The following is a 24,172-nucleotide window of genomic DNA, read 5'->3' on the forward strand; positions in this document are numbered from 1 at the left end:
TTGAACCAGCCCGGATGGGGGTATTTGCTGGACTACCCCCTGTGGAGGTTGGAAAGTGGCTCCGTTTGTGATCTGGGTGATTATCCTGGTGGGTGTTTGGAAAATGGGTCCAGTTGTGGTTTGGCTAGCTGTCACACCTTGGCTTTGCGGAAGCGTGGTTAATTTGGTGTGACTTCTTAATACCATAGCTTAATCATAACAAAGCTATATGAATTAAAAACATGCAAGAGTCATCCATTAAGTTTTAAACCAAATATACCATAACATTGTTTTAACGGGAAACACCCTAACAACCATACTCTTGTTCAACAGACAATACAAACTCAAACATATCATAAACACAGTTTAAGGACTGTGACTTGTCCAGGAAAGAGTCACATTCCCTAAACCCCGGATGACCTTGGAAAACTAGTGCAGCGGGAAAACGTGCCATACCGTGCCAGATCTTTTAATTCCCTGAAATACATGTAAGTTGAAAAAAAAATCAACAATAATGTTGAGCGAGTTCATGTGTAAGTGAGTAAGTAAACCTCTGTATTTATCAAAAATCCTGGTATGTAGCAAATAAGGAAAAAGAGATCACCAATGGTTTGCAAGGCCATTGATATGTGTGAAATGCAAGTAGGAAGGCTCAAACCTAGCAGATTTATGCGTCGGGTACAAAGTCATCCCAAGGTCCGTTATGCTGGGCCTGGGACTGGGCTCGCTACACCCAAATAGATCTATCGCTCCTGCCCCTCGGTCCTACCCTGAGGATTAATGACCTCAAGTTTCCGCCTACCCATTCACATGATCTAAAAAGTAACCCTCCTTACGCTAACCATACCATGTATAAAGTAATCATAAACATTGTAACATGTATTTCACCCCCGCAGTTTAGAAAACTGAAAACAGTTAAGAGAAAAGGGGACATGAACTCACCGTCGGTGCGTCTCTACCAAGTACTCCAAATCAGGCAGCTGTGCAACGACCTACATGTGCTAATTCTATTAGACGGACGGTCGTGCCTTAGCTTTATGGTTTAAGTTTTTGGGAAATAGTTAGACAACTATTTCGGGTTTACTTTTCGTATATACTTGGTAGTTAATCTCCTTCCCAAGGATGGGGGATTTAATACATGTGCGTTCGAATTACACCATTAAGTCTCACTTAATATATTTATTTCCAATTCCAAAATATAAGTATTTTCCTCAAAAATATTATATTTTCACTTCACATAATATTCCCCAAAAATAATACGTTGATAAATATACATTCACAATTATTTCCGCATAATGCGTAAGTTACGTTTTAGCGACCGTGTGGTAATAATAATTACCGTTGTAACTTATATGTTTATCGTGGAAGCGTTCGTAATATTTTGGATTCGTCAACGTTCGTAAATATTATTTTTACTCTAAAAATAATATTTGTGTATTTTCACAAAATAATCATAAACAGTGCTGTGAAAATATATTTACTAAATATATATTTATCACGTTTAGTTTTGTGAAAATCCCACCTCCGAATATTTGTAAGTCGTGGCGAAATATATTTTGAAAACATGTCAAAAATAATTCTAACACTTGTAAATAATTCTAAGTGTTAGGTTTTTAGAAAAATTTCGCCAGAGTTGTGGCCACGCTTTCAAGCGTATCATTTTCTTTTACAAAATCATTTCAACAACCTCTTGATTCAATCAAACAATTTCCGACACATCAAACTAGTCGACAAGCATGTAAATTGCATAATCGCATGAACTTGTAGTTTTTCCGAAAACTATAGTGTAGATCCCGTTATAGTTTGTGGATCTATGTGTAAAGTAACTTATTATCGTAAAAACCTCGTTTTTAGAATAAATCTATCTTTACATCTTCTTGTCAACTTTTACAAAGATCGTTATTTTGTCGAAACTTTTCATTTCACAAGTGTTTATACACTTGTGGTTTGTAAAAATCATGCTTGTTAGTGTGTTATCCGACTTTTAGAAAACATGATTTTCTCGACACTTGGTCCTTTGAAAATACCACTTGCAGATACGTAGATCCGCTAGTTTTAAACACTATTTTACAAGTAAAAATACTTTTACACAAGTTCATGTTTCTCGTGTGGTAGAGTTTCACCTTTTAACCCTTGTACCGTCCGAAACAAGCTTATGTCAACATCCATGATCTTAACCAAACCGGGTTAAATGGTGATCCGAGCTACCACAATGTAGATCGGGCCTCAATATTCACAACTTTCAAATACTACAACTTTTACACAAGTATTAAGTTTTTATCCAACAATATTCATGCATTTAGTAGACTTTAAAGATTCAAAATATAAGTTTCCGAGTTTTAACCGTTACAAATCTTATTAACCACCTTAGATTAGTTCAAGAGGGTGTTTTAAGTGTTATACCTCTAGCTCGGGGCTAGGGAAGAATCTATGCGAAGAAGTGGTGGATAAAAGCAAGATAACGAGGTCCTTCGCCTTCCGTTAGCTCCAAGACTCCTCGTATGTGACCTTGAACACTTGTGTAGCCTTGGAATGAGAAGATCAAGATCCAAAAATGGTTGTAGAGGGGAGGGGTGTTTCGGCCGTAGCTCTTGGAGGCAAGAGAGAGAGAGTTTTGTGGTGATGTTGGATGGTGGGTGTGATCTTGTGTGCTTAGGGTAGGTTTTATTTACAAAATCAAGATCATCGTCCATTGGATTTAATGTTGTCTAGATATTAGACAACCATAATATTTTAATCAAAAGAAATCAACTCTTGTCCCCTCTAGTTGGCCGATTTCATTGGGGGGGGGGGGGGTCTTGGTTCGATTTCAAGTATATAGTTAGTGTTTAGTTACGTTAAACCAAGTTAGATTAGGGGTTAACTTAGTTAGTCACATGTTGTGCTTTAACGCGGGTGTTAGGGTATTCAGGGACCCTAACTGGCTCAGAAAAAGACCAATAATATTATTGTCAATATTTTTATGTTCCGGGTATAGTCCGGTTGTTCGGTTGGATAGTAATCCGTTAAAGTGCTTAAGTAAGCTTTTAAGTGTCGTAAATAATATTTTTAGTGACACAACTCATTCTGCAAAGTGTCAGGAATATTCTCCTCATGTTTTGGCACTTTATTTGTTAGCCAGAAGCTAGTATGTTAATAAAAGTGCTGTGTTTCGTGCTTAGAGTACGTTTTAGGCACATCCAGTCATTATATCTTATTCCTAGAGACGCAATTCTACAACCCTTGTATCCCTACACTCACTATGGGTGTAGTAAATTATTTCTGGCTCATACAGGCCCTTAGAGGCAGTGTCTGCCTGATGCTGGCTTTATCAGCATGTTCAATAGGTTATCCGTTCTAATGCTACTGTGCTTTAGTGCATCATGTTTGTCACTAAGGTTCAACTTGTAAATAATGTAGTGACGGAAATCAAAGTATGATGCAGGAATATACAAGTACTAGAAATCAAGTAGCAGTTCGTCAGCAATTTCAGTTTAGCACAGTAATTAAGCAGCAATTAATTATTAATTAAATCGTACGGATACCTGGTTTAGTGAGGGTTGTCACATTCTCCCTCCGTTAAAGAAATTTCGTCCCGAAATTTTAAGTTCTGCTTGTAGAAGCAGGGTTCTCAGGAAATAGGTGGGGGTATTTCTCTTTCATTCGGTCCTCACGCTCCCAGGTGAATTCAGGACCATGTCTAGCATTCCAACGAACTTTGACGAGCTTGACACTGCTCCGGCGGGTCTTGTTTATTTTCCAATCCGTGACCTCAACAGGTTCTTCAACGTAATGGAGCGTGTCGTCAACATGAATTTTGTCGGTAGGAATGGCAATGGTATCTTGCGTTGGACTTCTCTTCAGATTGGATACATGAAATGTGTTGTGAACACCATTTAGTTCAGCAGGTAAATCCAACTTGTAAGTTACTAACCCGATTCTCTCCAAGATCTTGAATGGTCCAATATACCTCGGGTTCAACTTTCCACGTTTCCCAAAGCGTGCCACACCCTTCCAGGGTGATACCTTCAACAAAACCATCTCGCCAACCTCAAACTCTAGAGGTTTCCTGCTTCGATCTGCGTAGGCTTTCTGCCTGTCACGAGCCGCACTGATGCGATCTCGGATTTGTGCGATCTTGTCGGTGGTTTCCTGGACTACTTCAGGACCAACCAATTGTCTATCACTTGCGTCAGCCCAACAAAGCGGTGATCTGCACTTGCGCCCATATAAAGCTTCGAATGGCGCGGCACCAATACTGGTGTGGTAGCTGTTGTTGTATGAAAACTCCACCAGAGGCAAATGTTTATCCCAGCTACCACCCAAATCCATCACACATGCTCTCAGCATGTCTTCCAACGTCTGAATCGTCCGCTCGCTTTGGCCGTCGGTCTGCGGGTGAAAAGCAGTGCTCAGATTCAACTTTGAGCCAAAAGCTTCCTGGAAGGATTGCCATATCCCCGATACGAACCTTCCGTCTCTATCAAAGATAATCGAGAGAGGTACTCCATGGCGTGTAACAATCTCTCTCATGTAAATTTCGGCCAGTTTGCTCGTATTATCCTTCTCTCGGATAGGTAGGAAATGTGCTGACTTCGTTAAGCGATCCACTATTACCCAAATAGTGTCATGGCCTCTTGGTGTTCTTGGCAACTTCGTAATAAAATCCATAGAGATTTGTTCCCACTTCCACTTGGGAATCTCTGGTTGCTGCAGAAGTCCTGAAGGCTTCTGGTATTCCACCTTAACCTTGGCGCATGTTAAACATTTGCTCACATAAACAGCCACATCGCCTTTCATCCTAGGCCACCAATAATAATCTTTAAGATCCTGGTACATCTTATCCGCTCCAGGATGGATAGAGTACCGCGACTTGTGAGCTTCATCGAAAATAACCTTCCTTAAACCACCAAACAGAGGAACCCAAATCCTTTTCTCAAAACACAACGTTCCTTCCCTGTTTGGTACCAATAACTTCTCCATCCCACGGAGATACTCTTCTTCAAGGTTTTTCTCCTTGAGGGCTTCCTTCTGCGCGGCACGAATGCGCAGAGGAAAGTTGGTTCGAATAACCATCTCCAAAGCCCTAACCCTTATGGGCTTGATTCTCTCCTTTCGACTTAGGGCATCGGCGACCACATTCGCCTTCCGTGGATGATACTTAATCTCGCAGTCGTAGTCATTCAACAGTTCTACCCATCGTCTTTGCCTCATATTCAACTCCTTCTGGTTGAATATGTGTTGGAGGCTCTTGTGATCTGTGAAGATTGTGCACTTCGTACCATAAAGGTAGTGTCTCCAGATCTTTAAAGCAAAAACTACTGCGCCGAGTTCCAAATCGTGTGTGGTATAGTTCTTTTCATGTATCTTCAGTTGGCGTGATGCGTAGGCAATAACCTTTTGGCGTTGCATCAACACACAACCCAATCCTTGACGCGATGCGTCGTAGTATACCACAAAATCATCTGTACCTTCCGGTAGGGCTAAGATTGGCGCGTTGCAAAGCTTATCTTTCAATATCTGAAATGCATCCTCCTGTTTGATTCCCCAATCAAACTTCTTGTCCTTCTGCGTGAGGAGCGTCAATGGTTGAGCGATCTTTGAAAAGTTCTCAATGAATCTGCGGTAATAGCCAGCCAAACCCAAGAATTGCCGAATCTCGGTTGGCGTCTTTGGCATTTCCCAATCCTTGATCGCCTCGATCTTGGTGGGATCCACGTGGATTCCATCTCCGTTTACCACGTGCCCAAGGAATTGCACTTTTCTTAGCCAAAACTCGCACTTAGAGAATTTGGCGTACAACTGTTCCTTCTTTAGCAGCTCCAAAATGGCTCTTAAGTGCTGCTCGTGCTCAGCCTTCGTCTTTGAATAAATCAAAATATCATCGATGAATACAATCACGAACTTATCCAAGTACGGCTTACAAACTCGATTCATCAAATCCATGAACACTGCAGGTGCGTTTGTCAACCCAAACGGCATAACGAGAAACTCGTAGTGTCCATATGGAGTTCTGAAGGCTGTCTTTGGGATACTTTCCTCCTGTATCCGTAACTGATGGTATCCAGATCGAAGATCGATCTTTGAATAAAAGCTTGAACCTTGTAGTTGGTCGAACAGATCATCGATTCTTGGCAGGGGATACCTATTCTTGATCGTCAGCTTGTTCAACTCTCTGTAGTCAATACACATACGGAAACTACCGTCCTTCTTCTTGACAAACAAAACTGGAGCTCCCCAAGGCGAGAAGCTCGGTCGGATAAATCCCTTGTCTAACAACTCTTGAAGTTGCGTCGACAGTTCTTGCATCTCAGACGGAGCAAGTCTGTAGGGTGCCTTAGCCACAGGCGCGGCGCCTGGAACTAAGTCAATGCGAAACTCCACTTGTCTTTGAGGCGGCAAGCCAGGCAAATCTTCTGGGAAGACTTCTGGGTATTCCCTCACGACAGGGATGTCTTCGATCTTTGGCTCAGCAGCCTTCTTATCTACAATGTGTGCTAGAAAGGCAGCACATCCCTTCTGCAAACACTTCCTTGCCTTCAGGCAGCTAATAATCCTCAACGGCGTCTCATGCTTCTCTCCGTGAACAACAATGGTCTCTCCATCTTCGGTCGGGATACGAACGACCTTCTCATGACAAACTATCTCTGCCTTGTTACTCGATAACCAATCCATTCCTACTACCACGTCGAAGCTTCCCAACTGGACTGGTAGTAGATCTAGAGCGAACTCGCGCTCTCCCAATTCGATTACGCAGCCTCGAATCACTTCATTAGCCTCTACTAACTTCCCATTCGCTAATTCGATCGAGTACGGAGTATCTAACTTACTAGCGGCTAAACCAAGCATATTCTTAAATTCTAACGATACGAAGCTATAATCGGCGCCAGTATCAAACAAAATAGATGCAAAAGTTTTGGTTGTTAAAGAACGTACCAGTAATCACGCCTGGATCCTGGCATGCTTCACAAACTCCGATGCTGGGTGTTCTTTCACGGTCTTGTTTCAACTTCGGGCATTCTCTCTTAAGATGTCCAATGTCCCCACAATGGAAGCATCCTAGCACTCGGCCATTTCCTTTCCTGCTTCCACCTTGAGCGTTGTTACGGTTTTCTCCTTGTCTGGGACTCTTCATCCCACAACCATCCTTGTTGTGCCCTTTTCTCCCGCACCTAGGCTTCTGACATCCACATTCATGGTGATACTTGCACCTAGCACGTCTTGATTTAGTTTCTAAGTAAATCTTATCATTGGCCTGTCTGTTGTTAGGGCAATCTTTCTTGAAATGCCCTTTGTCTCCGCAGTCAAAACAACCTCGAATAGATCTTTGTTCATCATTATTCGTTCGGGTATCTTCGGTAAGCTTCCTTTTGTTCTTTCCAGACGACTCTACCTGAGTCTCCCTATCAGGGTTTGCAAGTTTTTCTAGTCTAATGGCTTCCGTAACAAGTGCCAAACCCATCTTGCTTGCAGCAATAGTTGTTGGTGGCGTAGATGCTGCCATCAAGCTCAAGACTTGTGGTGCCAGTTCCCAAATGAACTGTCCCAATTTCCTCATTTCTGGTTCCGCTAAGTGGGGAACAACTCGTGCCAAGTCATGAAGTCTTTGCATGTATCCCAACATTTTTGGACCTTCCATCATCAGGCTCTGGAATTCCCCTTCCAACTTCTGGGTTTCCGCTTGGGAGCAATACTTCTTATGCATCATTCCCTTCAGTTCATCCCATGATAATGCATATGCTGCGGTTTCGCCCTTTATTTGAATCTGAAGGTTCCACCATAGTCGAGCTCCATCTTGAAACAACTCAGAAACGTATAGGACTTGTTGTTCTGGCGTACAACCACTCATTCGAAAGATGGAATCCATACTTTCAATCCATTTCACAAAAGCTATGGCACCCCCAGTGCCGTCGAACTTCGGAGGCTTGTAGTTGAGGAAGTGCCAGTAGGAACAGCCGTTATTTTCTGAGGTGCCTCTGTTAGGTTCGGAGCGTAGGGCCTCGTGCTGTGATATAGCTGCAGCAATTATCTCTTGAAGTTCCGCCTCTGAGGTGAGCATGCGCATTTCGCGTCTTGGTGGCATCTTCTAAAAGATGTTTCACGTAGGTTAGGTCGTAGCAGGTAAAATGTACGTATGTATTCAACAATATCAGCACATAACATCTCATGCTATCAATGAATCAGCGACATAACATCTCATGTCATAGAACATAAACCATAGATCAAACATCACAAGTGATGAGAATACTGCGATTGCATTACCACAAATCGAGACCACAATGTAAAGCTTACACGTACATAACTGTATCATACAACAACAATGACTTAGTAGGGGATGGCCCTAGGCAAGTCGTGCGATTGCTGGACATGTTAAGGAATCTCTGGTTCGTCCATTTTCAAGTTCCAGAACTCCACCTTAAGCTTCTGGATTCCAGTCCTAGAACAACATTTCTTCTCAATCATTTCTTTGAGCTCGTCCCAGCTTAGTGCATAAGCAGCATCTGTGCTAAGGGCCTGAACCTGATCGTCCCACCATGAGAGTGTGCCATCCAGAAATGACCCCGAGGTAGAGGTAACACTCTGTTGGGGCAAGTCATTCTTAGAATGGAGTCAATCTTTTCGGACCACGAACAAATGCAATGGCGCCTCCTGTTCCGTCGAAGTTCAAGGGCTTGCAGTTCAGGAGCTGCTCATAGGTGCAGTCAATTGGAGGGTTATTTCCATTAGTGCCATCACTGTGCTTAAAGCGGAGGGCTTCATGTCGTGCAATTTCCTGTGAGTTGCGTTTTTGCAGCTCGGCTTCTATCCTTGGCAACGTACTGGTGTTTGTGTCACGCCTGGGTGGCATTCTCTTCTGCCGAAATGGCATGAAGCGGGTTAGACAACATTCCAACTGTTTATGAGATGCATAGCACCATAATCCATTATGTAATCACCCAATTTTACACGTAAATATACTCAATGTATGGGTGGGGAAATAAATTTCTGAGCCTTCTCATAGGCTTGCCAATTTGGCTTGTTGCTTGTAATAGAATGAACTCGAGGCTACATCGCCTTGGTCATTCGTGTTTTAGTTATTTCCTGCTACATTGGTTTTCATTAGCTTGGCCCGCAGAGTCCACCAGGATTTCTGTGCACTACAAGTCGTTATTACGTGGGCCCCCGTAATAATAAATTGTCTTGCACAGTTACCCCAAATTTTCTCTCGTCCAAGCAGATGATCAATCAAGGAGCAACAGCAGGTGCATCGGCATGAACAGGGTCATGCTCCAATGCGGTGTTAGGAGCAACGCCTGGCTCAGGGGCCTACGGCTGGCTCCGGATCAACCAACTCCATCTCAAAATCAGCTGGATCAACCATCACAGGAGGTTACAGGATCCTCCAAGGGCTGGCCTAAGCGTATGAACTCAAGGTCATGGTCTTGATCAAAACCAGATGGAAGAACAGGATTACCCTCAATACTGTGATCAAACTCAAAGCTATGTGCGGGAACCGGTGCAGCCGATGATGCCATATCAGGGTCGGCGTTGTGTGAATGGTGCTACACTCCCTGTATATGCGAAAATGCGGATGTCAGCAACTCAAATGAGTCTGGGACAGGGGAATGGGCATGAGTTTCCCCCGCAGGAGCGTCCGCAAGCAGTAGGCTAATACCAGCAGCAATAGGGTCTCGCCCTCGAATGGGTCCTCCTCTAGTAGATCGTTATCGTCGTCGGAGGCCACGTCGGGGGGGCATATCAACAACAGGATAAGCGGCAAGGGGCACAGGAGCAGGGATCACCGCGAGTTGCAAATTCCCAACAAGATGGCCATCAGTAGGCTCTGCTACGACTTCAGGCAGCGCAAAAGGGCTGAAAGTCGTCATTGTCTGTGCCGGTAGTATCGGAAATGTACTCCTCGTGCTCCGATGAAACTATGTCGTCTGATACTATGGCCATGGGATTCGTAGTGTCCATCTTTCTAGTACATGATGAAGGCATGACGTTTGTAACACAAACACACATACGTATAATAATCAATCATATATTCATATAAATATGTAAGTCAACAATAAACAATCAAATAATTCTCCTAGTCCCACTAGCCTCCCAGTCTCCTAGACTGACATTCCTAGTCCCACTAGCCAAATTCTTCCCAGTCTCTAAGACTGACATTCCTAGTCCCACTAGCCAAATTCCTTCCAGTCTCTAAGACTGCTCTATCATCCACCTCGACCTCCTAGATCGAGCCTCGGCCTCCATGACCGAGCCTCAGCCTTCATGACTGAGCCTACTCTTCCTAGTCTTACTAGCCATCTACCTCGATCTCTAAGATCGAGCCTCGGCCTCCAAGACCGAGCCTCAGCCTCCAAGACCGAGCCTCAGCCTCCAAGACTGAGCCTAACATAAATAACATCTACCTCGATCTCTAAGATCGAGCCTCGGCCTCCAAGACCGAGCCTCAGCCTCCAAGACTGAGCCTAAAAATAATAAAGGAAATGTGCTCAACATTTGTTTGTAAAAATGTTTTGGATCTGGACTTAAGTGGTATGCAGTAAAAATGTTTTCGTGAGAGCCCTAGTGATCATAGTCTAGACTCGAGAAGGAATCCTAGTTCGCTATGATCAGAGCTCTGATACCAAGCTGTCACACCCTGGCTTTGCGGAAGCGTGGTTAATTTGGTGTGACTTCTTAATACCATAGCTTAATCATAACAAAGCTATATGAATTAAAAACATGCAAGAGTCATCCATTAAGTTTTAAACCAAATATACCATAACATTGTTTTAACGGGAAACACCCTAACAACCATACTCTTGTTCAACAGACAATACAAACTCAAACATATCATAAACACAGTTTAAGGACTGTGACTTGTCCAGGAAAGAGTCACATTCCCTAAACCCGGATGACCTTGGAAAACTAGTGCAGCGGGAAAACGTGCCATACCGTGCCAGATCTTTTAATTCCCTGAAATACATGTAAGTTGAAAAAAAAATCAACAATAATGTTGAGCGAGTTCATGTGTAAGTGAGTAAGTAAACCTTTGTATTTATCAAAAATCCTGGTATGTAGCAAATAAGGAAAAAGAGATCACCAATGGTTTGCAAGGCCATTGATATGTGTGAAATGCAAGTAGGAAGGCTCAAACCTAGCAGATTTATGCGTCGGGTACAAAGTCATCCCAAGGTCCGTTATGCTGGGCCTGGGACTGGGCTCGCTACACCCAAATAGATCTATCGCTCCTGCCCCTCGGTCCTACCCTGAGGATTAATGACCTCAAGTTTCCGCCTACCCATTCACATGATCTAAAAAGTAACCCTCCTTACGTTAACCATACCATGTATAAAGTAATCATAAACATTGTAACATGTATTTCACCCCCGTAGTTTAGAAAACTGAAAACAGTTAAGAGAAAAGGGGGACATGAACTCACCGTCGGTGCGTCTCTACCAAGTACTCCAAATCAGGCAGCTGTGCAACGACCTACATGTGCTAATTCTATTAGACGGACGACCGTGCCTTAGCTTTATGGTTTAAGTTTTTGGGAAATAGTTAGACAACTATTTCGGGTTTACTTTTCGTATATACTTGGTAGTTAATCTCCTTCCCAAGGATGGGGGATTTAATACATGTGCGTTCGAATTACACCATTAAGTCTCACTTAATATATTTATTTCCAATTCCAAAATATAAGTATTTTCCTCAAAAATATTATATTTTCACTTCATATAATATTCCCCAAAAATAATACGTTGATAAATATACATTCACAATTATTTCCGCATAATGCGTAAGTTACGTTTTAGCGACCGTGTGGTAATAATAATTACCGTTGTAACTTATATGTTTATCGTGGAAGCGTTCGTAATATTTTGGATTCGTCAACGTTCGTAAATATTATTTTTACTCTAAAAATAATATTTTATGTATTTTCACAAAATAATCATAAACAGTGCTGTGAAAATATATTTACTAAATATATATTTATCACGTTTAGTTTTGTGAAAATCCCACCTCCGAATATTTGTAAATAAAGTCGTGGCGAAATATATTTTGAAAACATGTCAAAAATAATTCTAACACTTGTAAATAATTCTAAGTGTTAGGTTTTTAGAAAAATTTCGCCAGAGTTTCCCCTGTAACTGGAGGTGGCCACTGTAACGCCTCGTACTTTTGATCTTTCTATTTATAGCATGGTATCTTGTACTTTCCAATTTAGTCAATTGTATTCTCGTTTATTCCCAATTTCACTTCGAGACTTGAATCGTGATGAAAAAGTGCATTATTTTGATCATATACTTGTTTAAATACTATGTTATGTTATTACACGTTGAAACACGTTGAAACAATGTTAAGCACGTAAAAACAGTGGAATTCCATCTAAATCCCAGCTCTTAAATTCATCATTGCCAAGAGATTACCCTAAACCGTACGAAAATTGGGAATCCGTACGTTAATTCGATTGAAATATCAAAATTGGGGTTAAAATGATTTTTATACTATTTTATTAGTATTTTAAATAAATAAATTAATAATTAAATTTAATTAAATAAATAAATAAATATTAAAATCTGAAATTTTTTTTGGATTTTAAGTATTTTTGGTTAATTATTCTAACCCCGTTAGCGAAAACCCGGTTAAATAAGCCTAACCAGGTTAGTTTTATTAAGGGGCAGCACTAACTGAGTTAGAAAACTCAGTTAGTGGCTAACCCAGTTAGACTAAAGCTGTTATAAAAAAAATGGGATCTTATGCGCGTGCCAGAGATCGAACAGGTGACCTCTCACTCAACAAACGACTCACTAACCACTCAGCCGGGTATGCCACATCCATTCATTTTAGGAAACAAATTATACTTAAGCGCTAATTCCGTTCGAACCAAATTCAAATCAACCGCCATAACATAACGCGTTACCGGTCAAACCTTCCTTTTCCTTCTTCATAAAATCCGGCCAACTGTATTCCCGATTTACGTTCATCAATTTCACTCAATCACCTCGGTTACCATTTTTACGTGAGCCTTTCCATAATCCGCAAGACCCGAACCAACTATAAATACGATTCCTCGCTCAACCATTTCGACCACACTCACCACCTCCGAACATACCTCGGTTCCTCATTAACAACCCGCTGCAATTTCCTTTCGTCGCCGGAGCCGGAGAACCACCGTCCGCCACCCTCGCCGCCGTCAACCACCTCCGATCGCCGAAGCTAGCCGGAGAAGACGACCGGTAAAAGCCCTCCGATTTCTTTTTTTTATTACCGTTCGATTCTTTTATTACTGTTAGTCATTTTATATTACTGTTATTAATATTAATATCAATTGTTTTTATTATTATTATTATTATTATTATTAATATTATTATATTCTAAATCAGATTTATTTATTATCATTGTTAACTATTATTATCAAAACAGATTATTAATACTATTATTAAAAACAGAATTATATGGATTATATAAAACAGTTTTATTTATATAGTTATAATTAATAAAACAGATTTAGTTATTATAATCTGAAATATGATATTAAATCAGAATTATTTCAGAATTACAAAATCAGAATTATTATAATAAATAGATTTACTATTTTATTCAGATTAGCAATATTATTCAGATTTATTATTTCAATTATTAATCACTATCTTATTTACTTATATATATATATATATATATATATATATATATATATAGGGTAGGGATATGGTAAAAAGTGTCTAAAATGTAAGAAGGGTAAGAAGTGTTTTAAACCATTGGATATTTGATCTAATGGTTGAGATCAATAGGGTATAAAATGTAAATTGTGTTTTAATTAGAAGGACCTTATGTAAAAATTGAAGGGCAATAGTGACTTTTCCAACATTTCAAATATGGTAACCGTTTCAAAACCACCCATCAAACTCCTAAAGATCAGCGAATTATATGTAACCGCCATCAATCTCCAAAAAAAAATCAGCGAATTTCTTCATACTTTAAAACATTCCCAGATTTTTAAAAAGTAATCGCAGATTCAAGTCATGGTGTTTTATCTGGAGACATTGTTGATGGCGTGGTGTTTTATCTGGAGACATTGTTCATGGCGTAGTGTTTTATAAATACAAAAACATTCCCAGATTTTAAAACACCAAGACTAGGATTCAAGTCATGGTGTTTTATCTAGAGACCTTGTTCATAGTGTGGTGTTTTAAACATCTATGATTCAAGTCATGGTGTTTTATCAGGAGACATTATTCATGGCGTGGTGTTTTATCTGGAGACATTGTACATAGCGTGGTGTTTTATCTGGAGACATTGTTCATGGTGTGGTGTTTTATCTGGAGACATTATTCATGCCGTGGTGTTTTATCTGGAGACATTGTTCATGGCGTGGTGTTTTGTCTCCAGATGTTTAAAACACTATGCCATGAACAATGTCACCAGATAAAACACCACGCCATGATTCAAGTCATGGTGTTTTATCTGGAATCCCCAGCAACCTTCTATGAATATAACACCATACAACTTAATAGAACACCAGAATAAAACACTATGATACACATTAACCTGCATCGCTGGACTCCATTGAAATTGATATAAAACACCAGAATCGAAAAAAGGCGCAGACGTTAAACAACTGGAATACGGATATCGATTTGATAATCCTTTATGTATTTATAATTAATGATGATTGAAAGATACGTATAACACAATCGTATTGTATCTTGCAGGAAATTACAAAATTCGTACAAATCCCTAAACAATCTCATGGACGGTTATTTTTGGATCAGTTATGTTGAATTTGAATTAAATGACAAAAATGTACAATTACAAAACTACCCTTTTGAATTAATTAAGAGGATGGACACTTGTCATTCCAGGAATATTTCTTACACTTCTTACAAATTAAGCACTTTGTACAGGATCCTAAACCTATATATATATATATCATAATTACTATTTATTTAGTCCAACAATTTAGTAATAACATTTATACCATTTTGATAAAATCAGTAATATTATTTATTTGTCATATATTTTTTTAAATATAACAATATGAAACATATGATTATTTTAAGAATGTTGATAGTATTTCATGCCTTGTTATTTAAATAAACCCTAAATTCCCAATATTTAACGAAATACTCAAAATTAATAGGGTAATTCTCTTGTGCAACGACACTTGGAACAATCCTCATATTCTCTTTCCAAGAAATACGCAACGCACTCCAAGGTGAGTATACATGACCCATTTTCGTTTTACACTTTTGGGTGCAATATGTATTACATATCAAACATCACAACACATTAAACATTTTATGCACACTCATTCCATATTCTATGTGACACACTTTATTCATGTTAGACATGTTATGCTACTGTAAACACCTAATGACTATGTGTTCATTAACTTCGTACAAGCCTCCCCTAACAATGGTAGCGCTATAGGTTAAGAAACGCCCCTCCTGTTCTATGAGCAGGTATTGTTAGGTTTAACTATGTCAACCTACTCAAACTCGTTTGGGTACACTTTAATTGCGTTAAACTTTGGTTTGGACACATAGAGTAACATCGTTTCGAGTATATACTGTTAACATGATATTGTATTTCACATTTGGAATTGAGTAAACATTTTAAACATGTATATGCTATGTATGAAAACTTGTATACTCGCCAACATGCTTTTGTTGACATTATTTTAATACATATTGCAGGTTGAAAGTACAAGATTCAAGAATCAAGCTAGGATGAACTCTAGAAACCCACATAACATTTGAATTATTGTTGAACAATATGTTGTCTTGTTTGGAACTATGTATTTCACTTTAGAGTTTATGAAATGAATTAAATAAATTATTGTCACATTTAGTGTTATGTTGTTTTGAGCAATTTGTACGTCTCATCCCGATGTTTCCGCCATCGGTTGGGGTGTGACAGATTGGTATCAGAGCCATAACTATAGGGAATTATTGAGGATTGCCATACTTTTCCCTAGTCTATAGTAGGAGTACTCTGATACAGATCGGTATCAGAGCCATAACTATAGGGATTTAGGAATGCCTTGCCTAGTCTATAGTTTAGGAGCTTTTTCACTATGTGTTGCTTAAAACAACTTCCCTTCTATCTACTTTGCTTCCCTCTATCTTCTTTTGGACTCTTAATATACATGCCTTTCCTAAGGCTAACACAATACACACTTGGAGGCTTTGAAGACACTCTTACAACACAATCGAAATGATTCATCAAGATAGGGGTGATTCCCACACTTGGTGATGATTTTCACTCAGCTATACTTTGATTTTTGCACGAAATCTACCCTCAAGTTAGGAGTGATATCCAAATCTTGATGGGAGTTTTCCATTTCATATTCTAGTGGACCCTTATCTTAGGATAAGTACCACCCACATTAGGGTACGATGTTATCAAGTTAGAGGTGAAACTCGCATCTTGTTTAACTAGTCCCACTCCTCGATTTTCACTCTCGCCAAAGTTTCGATTTCCCAATCGATTAAGGATGTGTAGTAACTGGAAGGGTTAGGTACCGGTAGTCGGGACGTCCTGTCTAGGTTTGGCATTCGTATAAATCCATTAAGGACCCGTTGCCTACCTGGGGACCAGCGATGAGAGTACCTATACCTATAGGCCAAAGCACGTTTCCTTAATTCGAGAAGGTCTTCGATTCACTTTGGAAGTGTCATACGTTACGTTCCGTGACAATCCATATTTTACGTTAAATCTCTTTTTATGTTATCTCAATTATTATGTGTTTTACGTTTGAGCGTTTCATTCATTTCTAGCTAGAAAGTCACAATTTACACTATTGTCGTAACCTAAAACAATTAATGATGCTCTCTCGTGAACAAATTAAATTTATTATGCTTTCATTATACATGTTATCCTATGTGAAAAATTTCATGTTATTTTATTCATGTTATACTATGTGAAATTCTATGTGAAACAAGGTGCTACATGGTGCATTCATGAAAACAAGTTTTTCTAAACAAACATTATGATCAAGATCTCATCTATTTTCGTAAAAAAAAAAAAAAAAATTTACCTTTTCTAAAGTCTTTTTATCTGAGATTTCGAGGACGAAATCTCCTAAAGTAGGGGAGACTGTAACGCCTCGTACTTTTGATCTTTCTATTTATAGCATGGTATCTTGTACTTTCCAATTTAGTCAATTGTACTCTCGTTTATTCCCAATTTCACTTCGAGACTTGAATCGTGATGAAAAAGTGCATTATTTTGATCATATACTTGTTTAAATACTATGTTATGTTATTACACGTTGAAACACGTTGAAACAATGTTAAGCACGTAAAAACAGTGGAATTCCATCTAAATCCCAGCTCTTAAATTCATCATTGCCAAGAGATTACCCTAAACCGTACGAAAATTGGGAATCCGTACGTTAATTCGGTTGAAATATCAAAATTGGGGTTAAAATGATTTTTATACTATTTTATTAGTATTTTAAATAAATAAATTAATAATTAAATTTAATTAAATAAATAAATAAATATTAAAATCTGAAATTTTTTTTGGATTTTAAGTATTTTTGGTTAATTATTCTAACCCCGTTAGCGAAAACCCGGTTAAATAAGCCTAACCAGGTTAGTTTTATTAAGGGGCAGCACTAACTGAGTTAGAAAACTCAGTTAGTGGCTAACCCAGTTAGACTAAAGCTGTTATAAAAAAAAATGGGATCTTATGCGCGTGCCAGAGATCGAACAGGTGACCTCTCACTCAACAAACGACTCACTAACCACTCGGCCGGGTATGCCACATCCATTCATTTTAGGAAACAAATTATACTTAAGCGCTAATTCCGTTCGAACCAAATTCAAATCAACCGCCATAACATAACGCGTTACCGGTCAAACCTTCCTTTTCCTTCTTCATAAAATCCGGCCAACTGTATTCCCGATTTACGTTCATCAGTTTCACTCAATCACCTCGGTTACCATTTTTACGTGAGCCTTTCCATAATCCGCAAGACCCGAACCAACTATAAATACGATTCCTCGCTCAACCATTTCGACCACACTCACCACCTCCGAACATACCTCGGTTCCTCATTAACAACCTGCTGCAATTTCCTTTCGTCGCCGGAGCCGGAGAACCACCGTCCGCCACCCTCGCCGCCGTCAACCACCGCCGATCGCCGAAGCTAGCCGGAGAAGACGACCGGTAAAAGCCCTCCGATTTCTTTTTTTTATTACCGTTCGATTCTTTTATTACTGTTAGTCATTTTATATTACTGTTATTAATATTAATATCAATTGTTTTTATTATTATTATTATTATTATTATTATTATTAATATTATTATATTCTAAATCAGATTTATTTATTATCATTGTTAACTATTATTATCAAAACAAATTATTAATACTATTATTAAAAACAGAATTATATGGATTATATAAAACAGTTTTATTTATATAGTTATAATTAATAAAACAGATTTATTTATTATAATCTGAAATATGATATTAAATCAGAATTATTTCAGAATTACAAAATCAGAATTATTATAATAAATAGATTTACTATTTTATTCAGATTAGCAATATTATTCAGATTTATTATTTCAATTATTAATCACTATCTTATTTACTTATATATATATATATATATATATCATAATTACTATTTATTTAGTCCAACAATTTAGTAATAACATTTATACCATTTTGATAAAATCAGTAATATTAGTTATTTGTCAAATATTTTTTTAAATATAACAATATGAAACATATGATTATTTTAAGAATGTTGATAGTATTTCATGCCTTGTTATTTAAATAAACCCTAAATTCCCAATATTTAACAAAATACTCAAAATTAATAGGGTAATTCTCTTGTGCAACGACACTTGGAACAATCCTCATATTCTCTTTCCAAGAAATACGCAACGCACTCCAAGGTGAGTATACATGACCCATTTTCGTTTTACACTTTTGGGTGCAATATGTATTACATATCAAACATCACAACACATTAAACATTTTATGCACACTCATTCCATATTCTATGTGACACACTTTATTCATGTTAGACATGTTATGCTACTGTAAACACCTAATGACTATGTGTTCATTAACTTCGTACAAGCCTCCCCTAACAATGGTAGCGCTATAGGTTGAGAAACGCCCCTCCTGTTCTATGAGCAGGTATTGTTAGGTTTAACTATGTCAACCTACTCAAACTCGTTTGGGTACACTTTAATTGCGTTAAACTTTGGTTTGGACACATAGAGTAACATCGTTTCGAGTATATACTGTTAACATGATATTGTATTTCACATTTGGAATTGAGTAAACATTTTAAACATGTATATGCTATGTATGAAAACTTGTATACTCGCCAACATGCTTTTGTTGACATTATTTTAATACATATTGCAGGTTGAAAGTACAAGATTCAAGAATCAAGCTAGGATGAACTCTAGAAACCCACATAACATTTGAATTATTGTTGAACAATATGTTGTCTTGTTTGGAACTATGTATTTCACTTTAGAGTTTATGAAATGAATTAAATAAATTATTGTCACATTTAGTGTTATGTTGTTTTGAGCAATTTGTACGTCTCATCACGATGTTTCCGCCATCGGTTGGGGTGTGACAGCCACGCTTTCAAGCGTATCATTTTCTTTTACAAAATCATTTCAACAACCTCTTGATTCAATCAAACAATTTCCGACACATCAAACTAGTCGACAAGCATGTAAATTGCATAATCGCATGAACTTGTAGTTTTTCCGAAAACTATAGTGTAGATCCCGTTATAGTTTGTGGATCTATGTGTAAAGTAACTTATTATCGTAAAAACCTCGTTTTTAGAATAAATCTATCTTTACATCTTCTTGTCAACTTTTACAAAGATCGTTATTTTGTCGAAACTTTTCATTTCACAAGTGTTTATACACTTGTGGTTTGTAAAAATCATGCTTGTTAGTGTGTTATCCGACTTTTAGAAAACATGATTTTCTCGACACTTGGTCCTTTGAAAATACCACTTGCAGATACATAGATCCGCTAGTTTTAAACACTATTTTACAAGTAAAAATACTTTTACACAAGTTCATGTTTCTCGTGTGGTAGAGTTTCACCTTTTAACCCTTGTACCGTCCGAAACAAGCTTATGTCAAGATCCATGATCTTAACCAAATCGGGTTAAATGGTGATCCGAGCTACCACAACGTAGATCGGGCCTCAATATTTACAACTTTCAAATACTACAACTTTTACACAAGTATTAAGTTTTTATCCAACAATATTCATGCATTTAGTAGACTTTAAAGATTCAAAAGATAAGTTTCCGAGTTTTAACCGTTACAAATCTTATTAACCACCTTAGATTAGTTCGAGAGGGTGTTTTAAGTGTTATACCTCTAGCTCGGGGCTAGGGAAGAATCTATGCGAAGAAGTGGTGGATAAAAGCAAGATAACGAGGTCCTTCGCCTTCCGTTAGCTCCAAGACTCCTCGTATGCGACCTTGAACACTTGTGTAGCCTTGGAATGAGAAGATCAAGATCCGAAAATGGTTGTAGAGGGGAGGGGTGTTTCGGCCGTAGCTCTTAGAGGCAAGAGAGAGAGAGTTTTGTGGTGATGTTGGATGGTGTGTGATCTTGTGTGCTTAGGGTAGGTTTTATAGACAAAATCAAGATCATCGTCCATTGGATTTGTTGTCTAGATATTAGACAACCATAATATTTTAATCAAAAGAAATCAACTCTTGTCCCCTCTAGTTGGCCGATTTCATTGGGGGGGGGGGTCTTGGTTCGATTTCAAGTATATAGTTAGTGTTTAGTTACGTTAAACCAAGTTAGATTAGGGGTTAACTTAGTTAGTCACATGTTGTGCTTTAACGCGGGTGTTAGGGTATTCAGGGACCCTAACTGGCTCAGAAAAAGACCAATAATATTATTGTCAATTTTTTATGTTCCGGGTATAGTCCGGTTGTTCGGTTGGATAGTAATCCGTTAAAGTGCTTAAGTAAGCTTTTAAGTGTCGTAAATAATATTTTTAGTGACACAACTCATTCTGCAAAGTGTCAGATATTCTCCTCATGTTTTGGCACTTTATTAGTTAGCCAGAAGCTAGTATGTTAATAAAAGTGCTGTGTTTCGTGCTTAGAGTACGTTTTAGGCACATCCAGTCATTATATCTTATTCCTAGAGACGCAATTCTACAACCCTTGTATCCCTACACTCACTATGGGTGTAGTAAATTATTTCTGGCTCATACAGGCCCTTAGAGGCAGTGTCTGCCTGATGTTGGCTTTATCAGCATGTTCAATAGGTTATCCGTTCTAATGCTACTGTGCTTTAGTGCATCATGTTTGTCACTAAGGTTCAACTTGTAAATAATGTAGTGACGGAAATCAAAGTATGATGCAGGAATATACAAGTACTAGAAATCAAGTAGCAGTTCGTCAGCAATTTCAGTTTAGCACAGTAATTAAGCAGCAATTAATTATTAATTAAATCGTACGGATACCTGGTTTAGTGAGGGTTGTCACACTAGCGACCCTGGACGCACTTCCGAAAATGGTAGGAAAATCGTTGTTTGTTTGCCCTTCCTGGATGATTTCGTTCCTCTGACCCCTTTGGACGTGTGCTGAGTCCGAAACGAGTTCAAAGGAAGAAACTTCTCCATCTACATGGTGTGAAGGGTTTTGCTCAGCCATTTTTACGAGTGTTTCTTGAAAAAAAAAGAGATGAGATTGGTTTTGCAAAAAAGCGGATGGCGCCAATGATGAAACACAGGTTAACACTAGGGTTAATCTGTGGGGTTATTTCTTCTGTGGGTTCAACCTCTTTCTTGACTCGTAACAATAGCTTGAATCCTGCAAAACAGCAAGCCGTTAGTCTTGTTAAGAGGGGAAGATGGGGGTTTTCCCTCTTAACCAGGCTCCGGCGTGAGAATAAGTACTGTTCTGAGAGAATAAAGTAGTGTGTGTATATAGTGAGTGAAGAGAGTAAAGATCCTGAACCTGAATGATGAAGGGTCCTATTTATAGCCGGAGGGTGAGGAAAGGAGGAGCAGCTGTGCCAGTTGTGGGCGCGTGCCAGCTGTCCGACCAAGGGGAATATCCTCTTGGTCTACTCTGTCACGGCAGGTGTAGTGATACACATGGCATTCTTTCATTTGCCCATGCTGGAGACCTCGTACCGGTGTTGTCAGCTCTGCCCCCTGATTTGCCGCAGGCCTATGTGGCCTTCTGCGACTGGTGACACATGTTGTCCTTTTTGTCTGGTAGAGCATCTTTGGTGCCACCTGCAAGTCTTCCAGAAGCTTCTAGATTGCTTTGCTGATGTGGTTGCCATGTATGCTCAAAAGTGGTGTGGTCCCTGCCATGTAGGCAGGGAATTGGGACCATACCTCTTCACATGGCCATACCGCCCCATGCCCGGCTTGAAAGCCAAGCCCTAAGGGCCACGCCTCAACCCAAGCCCACCTGGGATGGTGGCTTGGGCGTTTTCCCCCAACCCACACCCCAACACAAGCCCCATACCCCATGGCCTAAATTGCTAAAGTTAAGTATAAATAGAGATCATTCGACCCCATACGAACTGACCATAACTTGAAACAACATCCAAATCCCTTGTGTTTATCTCTCACGAACCCGCCGGAATAAAGGTCGTCTCCGGCCGTCTTTCAAATCGTGTTTAACCGAGCTCGTTTGATATGTTTCTTGTATGCTTTTTAGTTTTTATTCATTACACACGGTGACGGAGCTTGAATAAAAGTTTCGGGGGACGCAAAGTCATGGGACCAAATTTATATATTATATAAATATTTAGGCAAAATAATTGGGAAATCTTTTATAATTTTAAAATTTTGGTACGAAAAATCGAAAATTTTACACTTCTAACCAAAACATTCGGGGGACGGGTGCACTCCCGACTTTCCACTAAGCTCCGTCCCTGATTAAAAAAAAAAGGCCTAAGCTAATTGTCCATAACAACGTCAGATTCCATTCTAATTTTTGGATCAATGGTTAGTCTTATTTGGGATTTATTTTAGGAAGATGATAAAAGATAGAAACTGTTTAAATAATATTTGAATTTCTTTAAATTCATAACTTTGAGTTTGGCTCACTGGTTCGGCTATTATGATAAACCTTTGATTTGCTTCAGGACTTGGGTTCGAGACCTGTACCCTGCATTTTTTTTTTTTAACAGTAAAATTCTATGATTATAGAATAGGGCCAGCATACACATACAATTTAATCCCCAATCCCCCAAATCTTATGCTATTATTTTACTATTTTACTATGTCTCTTATATTAAAATCCTCCCACCTCTCCCATATATTAAGTCTTTCAATCTCGATCTACTTTTCAACCATAAGAATGTATCTGCCTTAATGTCATCGACTACGTTTTCTTCTGATCTTATGATGCCTCTAAACTCCTTTCCGTTCCTTGCTTTCCATAGATGCCACATCGTCGCTTGTAGAGTCAATTTTACAATTTTCTTCGATTCCAACGATCCCTTTAATCCGTCTGCATATGTTAATAACTTCTCGCACGAACTGATATCCGCCGATGACGGCAACTTCAGCCACGCGATAATTTTCCTCCACACAGGTACAGACCTCGTGCATTCGCTTATAAGGTGACCGATCGATTCTTCCACTGTTCCGCATCTTGAACATAGGTAGTTGTCTAACTCAACTCCTTTTCTCCTCAGTTCTGTTTTAACCTGAATTCTACCTATACCCACCCTCCAAATGAAATAATTAACTTTTGCAGGTAACCACGAGTTCCAGTGTGTCCATCTCTCTTCCTGTTCGCTCTCCGATTGTTTATTGATCACAACCGCCACTGAGAACTCATCCCACCTCTCGATCACCCAGCCCCATCGGTCTTTTCCTGCGAGAAATCTTATTTTGTTTAACTCATTCAACATATATGTCCATTGAAACCATTCTGCATCAGTGTTTGGAGGTCTTATCCAGTCGATGTTCCACTGCACTTTGTTTTGTAGTTTTATAGCAAAGTCGGCCACATAAGCTGGCTTATTCTTAGCGATCTTGAACAGGTCTGGAAATTGGTCTTTGAACGACATCTCTCCTACCCAACTATGCATCCAAAATTTCACCTTTGTTCCATCTCCCCATTTTGCCACTAGTCTTTCTTCCAACTTTATTCCTCTACTGTCTAATTCTTTATATGATGATACTATATCTTTCCATAAACCATGGATTCCATTGTTGACTAGAATGTATTTGTGGCTC

At 39.0% G+C, this 24,172-nt stretch overlaps 2 long non-coding RNA genes across 2 annotated transcripts; both read left to right on the forward strand.

Moving 5' to 3' along the window:
- The first annotated feature begins 15,075 nt into the window (after nt 1-15,075).
- On the forward strand, nt 15,076-15,782 carry LOC110935170. Its single transcript, XR_002588920.1, has 2 exons — nt 15,076-15,151; nt 15,633-15,782. It is a non-coding gene; the product is annotated as an uncharacterized LOC110935170 (long non-coding RNA).
- A 2,991-nt stretch (nt 15,783-18,773) lies between these two features.
- On the forward strand, nt 18,774-19,480 carry LOC110935169. The gene is made up of 2 exons (XR_002588919.1): nt 18,774-18,849; nt 19,331-19,480. It is a non-coding gene; the product is annotated as an uncharacterized LOC110935169 (long non-coding RNA).
- The last annotated feature ends 4,692 nt before the right edge of the window (nt 19,481-24,172 follow it).

Source organism: Helianthus annuus, chromosome 4 (genome assembly GCF_002127325.2).
Source record: "Helianthus annuus cultivar XRQ/B chromosome 4, HanXRQr2.0-SUNRISE, whole genome shotgun sequence".
Lineage (NCBI taxonomy): Eukaryota > Viridiplantae > Streptophyta > Magnoliopsida > Asterales > Asteraceae > Helianthus > Helianthus annuus.